The sequence below is a fragment of the Pomacea canaliculata genome, linkage group LG3 (genome assembly GCF_003073045.1).
Source record: "Pomacea canaliculata isolate SZHN2017 linkage group LG3, ASM307304v1, whole genome shotgun sequence".
Taxonomy (NCBI): domain Eukaryota; kingdom Metazoa; phylum Mollusca; class Gastropoda; order Architaenioglossa; family Ampullariidae; genus Pomacea; species Pomacea canaliculata.
The window spans coordinates 32,377,956-32,384,335 of NC_037592.1; positions in this window are offsets into that span (position 1 = coordinate 32,377,956).

A 6,380-nucleotide genomic window follows, 5' to 3' on the forward strand; every position below is an offset into this window, starting at 1 on the left:
GTTTTGTTTTTTTTTAGCCAGTTTTTGAAGCCACTCTGAAGTACCTTTTACCATCCATGTTGAAACATACGTATTTGCATGCTGCTTTTATGGCATTGAAAGTTTTATAACAGGGGTGGGGAACCTTTCTTCTGCCTAGGGTCGTTTACATATATTTATTACACATCCGCGGGCCATATAGAATTATAAACTTTTTAAAAAATTAGCTGCGTATTTCTTCTAGTCGACTTTCACAGTGGCGTAGGAACCAGGGGGGCAGCGGGGGCAGCCGCCCCCCCCCAAGGAAAATACAGGGGGGGCAGGAATATCCTTTTGCCCCCCCAATATTTGAGACGTAATTCTCACAAAGAGCAAAGAACTGAAGAAAGGTAGGGGAACGTAGAGAGGAGACGGTCATCACCGTCACAAAAGCGGGCCCTGAGGCAAGTGGAGGCTCTAACACCTCTGACGATCAGATCGGGGACAGTCCGTTGGTATTGTTTGCCATGCTAACTGCAGGCTGCGTTGAAGCCTGAGCAAACAAAGCAGCCGGACAGTACATCGGTACATCGAGTGTGGTCTCCCTCCCCCCTCCCCCATAATGCGACGCCTTTTCTTTGGCGGTTTTCCTTTGACCAAAATATAACAACATCACCCACCCACTCGCTGTCACCCTAAAATTATCTGCTATCGCTTACAACCAAAAGGGGCCGCACTGGCCATCGGGAACACAGAAAGCCAGTAACGAATTAGTTGCATACCAATGCCCCAGTCTTGCCAATCAGACAGGAACCCTTACACTTTGTGAAAAGCTAGCGAAGCACGAGGACTTCCATGTTACTAGACACCAACGGTTTAGTGCGAATTGACGGCTTTGACTTCACCTAAGTAAGGCAAAGACTCTGAGTCCCTATATTGGTAGTTTTCTTTAGAGACAGAGAGACTGGTATTATTGCTATCTACCACTCAGGGGGAAGTGCATAAGTAACATTTCTAAAACTACACAAGGGCACTCTTTTATCATCAACGACTGTGGCTGGTACTCAACATAAGTTATCTGTGTTATACTGTTTGGTTTGTATATATGTGTCCGTGTTTTGGTAGATGGCCATAGAACGTGTCGCATCGCTGGCTCAGCACCGTCGGGTAGCGGAGCGAGGAAGGGGTGGCCCTGCGGCAATTCCCACCCTAGTTTCGTCCCCTGGCCACGGTGGTCTGGCCAGTTTATGGCCCTTAATTATAGGGTAGCCTTGCGTCCCTTCCTCTCTCTGGTCTCTTTGATTCTCTTTGGGTGGATGGGGCTATTTTCCCAGGGTGTGCGGACACCAAGTTCAGGTATAGGGCTGTGCCTCTTTGTAACGTGTATTATCTCGCGGACGCTGGTCCCTGTGGGTAGGGAAAGGTTCTGGAGGTTTCTCGAAGCCTATAGACACCTGCCACACAGGACTGGGAGGACGGCGGGGCTGAAGAGGAGTTTTTGCGGTGGTGGAGAGACCTGTGCCCCTCTCTGGGAGTAGTCGGGGGTTTGCCACGTGCTGTGTGTACTGTCGCTGGAACTGGCGTGGTGTCTAGAAGAGGGTTCCAGCAACCAGCGTATTTTCCCCGAGTTTGTTGTGAGATAGAACAAAGCGTGTCACGAGCCGTTGGTGAGTAGGCTTAATTAATCTTTACCTTTGTTTTTCCACGCAGTTTTTCTGCCTTAAAACAAACAAAAACATACCTGAGAAGTTCCATGACACAAACGCGCTTGAATAACTGTCTCATTATGCATGTATTTAAAGAGAGGGTTGATCTGCTTAATCTGGACGAGATTGCAATGGAGTTCATTAATAGAAATCACCGAAGACGCAGTTTTTTTGGCACACTGACTTGCCAACCTTGATTAATATGATTTATATGATTATAACGTTTATCACATTTCTTGTGAATGCGTTAGCCGGGGAGTCATTCTTTAATTTGTTTTTTCTTATTTAATGCTGCTTTGCCTTTTAACAATAAACAGCGTGTTGTGATGCTACCACTGTGTACGTGCGTGCGTGCAGTACCCCCCCCCCATCTTTTTTACGTAATGTGCGAGTGCGAACGCCGTTCACTGTCAGCAGGGAGTTTGCCCCCCCAAAGCCGAACATCTTCACTACGCTTTAGCAGCTGGACTGTCCTCTGAGTCACCGAAATACTGGCAGACGGACCGCCGACGACAAGCACGCGTGCCTGTTTTTTTTTTAAATAAGTCTGACAAATGAAAACACCGACATCCTTTAACCCGAGAGCGTTGACAGCACAGCGCGCTGATTGACCTTCACATTCATCCTCTGGAAAAAAAAGAGAGGAAACTGTTAGTGTTGCTTCATGTACGGGTACTGTAACGTGCATGTCAGCCCTCCCAGGTGTCATCAAGGACATGTGTAGGTTCGTGTATAGATATTAGTTCGTGTAGTCGTGTACCACTGTCGACTTCCTCCCTTTCCTTCAGTCACAATTAAACGACAACAGAGGCGAAGCAGAGCAGAACCCTTAAAAATAATCATCATCTAGTAGGGGTAGGGAGATTCATGCCGACAATCAACGGCTGATTAATTCTTCGGTTACCGTAAACACAGTTCATGCAAGTGACCCCAAAGTACCGAGAACTGTGGCATCAGCGCCATGAGACCCAAAGCCGTCTTAGTGTAACCGTCCCTGACACCAGAGGCTACCTCCAGTGTTATCGGCAAAGTCTGACAGTTCTCAGAGATTCCATCACTCTTGTCCTTGCTGTCCATCGTGCTGGGCAGAGGGAGTTAATGGTTGGAGCTGATCCTCCCGCTACTTTATGGTTGGACACAACACCTAACTGACCTTTCCGTTTTTGAGAGGATGATGTCGCTTGCTAGTTAAAGGACTTTATGTATCTTTGTAACTCAAGGTAGACTGACATCGAGAGTGTCCAGTGGTTAGGTAAGCACCGGCATCATTAACTGTAAGGAGATCTGCGTCACAGCCCCGGTTACCCCGCTGGGATCTATCATCTTAATTATCATTAAAGGGACTCTAAAGGCTTGTGATAAGGCTGTGGCGACGGTCAAACGTTTCAAAATGTATTTAGTTACAATTACAGAGCACAAGAGCAATACAGGAGAAACAAATGATTCGTTTCTCACTTAATTGCCACTTATTAACACTATTTCGGTTGCCGATGTTAAGAAAGATCGAAGAAATCCAGTGAAATCGACTCTTGTGTCCTTCTGCCGAATAACCACATAGCTTCCCGAGATAGTCAAGCAGACGAGTCTTCTTGTGATGTCAGTCTTCTTGTGACGTCAGTCTCTGACAGGAAGTGTCTGAGGTCATTGCAAGATTTGACGTCTGTTTGTTTATTCGTATGACGCACTCTGTGTGTAAGGCTTGTAAGGCTCTGTCTTTCGGAAACTGATGAAAAGAACATTTTGAATCTTTTCCATCTTTTCGTGGCAATCAGGTGCAGCACATTCTCGAGGCATGGTTCTCACTATGGAAACCACACGTCATACTGTCACGTGACAGAGAACGCGACTTCGTGGAAGCAAAAAAGGAGTCCCGTGTAATTTCTCTTATTAAACACAACATTCTACTAAAAACCTTCAACGTGTTCCACATGAACACACATATAAATAGACGAGATTCAAATTGATCCAACTGTTTACGCGAGTATAAGCAGTTTTAGTTTGCCTTTAGAATCCCTTTAAGACATTCACCACTAAGTCAATAAGAAACTGATTGATCTCTGTCTCATTGCGACTCACATCAGTTTCTTATTGACTTCATCATGGGCCTCTGTTCTTGCAGATGAGTCATCGACCTCTGTTATTGTCCGTCATGTGAAGTGTTTACATTCTCTTCTTGATTTTCACTCGTGTCGTTAAAAGATTCTACACTTTGTTGTTTCGTGATTTTGTGTGTGTGTGTGAAGGCCATCATTAAAAAATCTTCTACTTGTTGGTTCTAATACGAAAATTCAACAAGTATCCGCTTCAACGATATTTGATAAAGCTAATGAGTTATAGACTGACTGAAATAATAAGAAAAAAGTTAAAGAAAAATTAGCTTGATTTTTCTACTTTTTCAAATTACTACTTAGGGGAATTCGAGTTTCCTTTCAATCGTAATTTCCACTATACCGTCATCACACGACGAAACCGAGAAGGCGACTTAATTTTTCTTTGGAGCTGCGTGTCTGCCTTCCATTCTTGGTACGACGTTGCTTCGTCGTTTAAAAACAAGAAGAAGAAAAACGGGGATCGGGCACGACACGTCAATCCGTTAAAAAAAAAAAATTGATTATTTTGAAACTGACATATCAGATTATGAATACAGTATATGCTTTAGTTTGTTGTAGTCTCTATAAGCTACATTTGTGTCTGAGACAAGTCCTCGTGCTTTGCTAGCTTTGAACAGTGTAACACGTTGTTGCCAAGTTTGCTAATGCGATTTCAACTTATTCCTGGCTTTCTTGCGTTCGCGAAGTTGTTGCTGCTGAAGTTAGATGGTTAGATAGGAAGAGTGCTTCCACCATAAAACAATTTCTGGAAGGGGATGGGGTGAGTTTTGGGGAAAGGGACGAAATGGGTGAGGCGGAAAGGGCTGGTGAGTGTGTGTGTGTGGGGGGTCGCTTGTCCAGGGGTCGCGGTCGAAACCAATTGAAACCTTGACCTATACGTGGCATTGTTCTTTCTTTCTAGTATAGGCATTTTTTATGTTTATCACTTACCTGTTTTTTTTTTTTTGTTGTTGTTCAAATGATTATGATAAATGATTTATTTCGTATGTATAGTTTTGGGGTTTAGCTTAGATTTTACTGAATTTCTGTACCTTTTGCTTGGTTGTAATTCTGGTCATGAATGAACGAAGTCCATTATAAGTATGGATTAAAAAAAATATTTTAAATATTTTCTAGGTGTCTCGTACTATTTATGGCAATGGTTTTAGTTTGTTTTCGCGATGCCCTTTAGGCAACACGTTGTAACTGATGGCAGATAGCAGTGGGCTCTACAACGCGGAGTCGCCTCAGCCACGATCGGCCACGGGATGTTTTGCGAGGGTTTTGTAGTTTATTGTCTCTGACGAGGGTCAGAAACGGCCAAAGGACAAAGGTGACGAGGGAAGGCGGACGACATGTGACGTGCTGATTTACTGCCGGCAAGTCTGAGGCATCACCAAAGCCTGCAGTTAGCACGGAAACAATACCAACGCTCTGTACAGGAATCCTTTCATCGCCAAGGGGAGGGTGGATGAGGTGTTAAATGCCCTAGGGGTTGTAAGCTGACGCCTTCCTACCCCATAGAGTTGGGTACCTACTCCACAGCTGAGTGACCAGGGGAAGTACACTGCGTCACACGGATATCGAAACGGGTAGCATGCCCTCCTTTGTGGGGCGCCAAGAGGGGGAATTTTCTCTCTATAGCTATACAACGCATATTATACTTATAGAATTCATTCTATACGTATATAATGCATTCTATATTTATACAATTCAATTCTATTAGTATAGTATGCATCAAATACCCGACTGGATATTTTGTGTGCGGTGTGTGTGTGTGAATGAAACATGCATGAGTAATTTATTTTAACACTTATTTCCTTCTGAGCTCAAATCTGAGAAATGGGCGGAGGAAGCATTTGGTCTACACTGCAGTAACAATACTGGGCAGTCTAACCCAGGCGCATCTCTGCTTTGCACAGTTGTTAAATCACTAAAAGTATGTCGGTAGAAGAGAATCCAGGCATTCGAGAGCAAGTTTCTGTGAATGCTGCTCCGGATCTCGTACAGAGAATGGTCGCACGCATGGATGCCACACTCATAGGACACACAAAAAAAACCCAGCGATTAAAGGTTGATATTTGCCTGTGTATATTTTTTGACATTTTTATTGAATTTTTGTTTGCATTTCATTTTATTACTTATTGCTGTTATATTTTAATGTTTTATTTAGTTACTCGTTGCAGCCGTTCGATTTCAAGCGCTTGGCCGAACTGCTTATATACGTGTAAGATGATGTCATGATGGAATAATTGGCCTGAAATAGGGGTGGACAAAGTGCAGCCAAAATGCAAAGTGAACTTGTTTAAATAACTTTTTTATTTATAAAGACAAGTTCTTCAAGTTTATTTGATAAGAAAAGGAGTCAACATTTGATGGTGATTCATCATTAAGCAGAATATAGGGGAAGGGAAGGAAATATGGAGGACACCAGGATACCGATATTTTAATTGTCACGTTAATGATTCAGAAAGCCATATTAGTTGACCTTTCGAATCGACGGAAATGAAGGTCCGCGAAAGGGAAGTAGGCTTGTTCAGGCCAGAAATTGTAGAACCACAGACTTTAATAAAAAAAATCTTTCCAGGACTGCGTCGAACTAAGGGCAAACAACGCGAAAAATAAT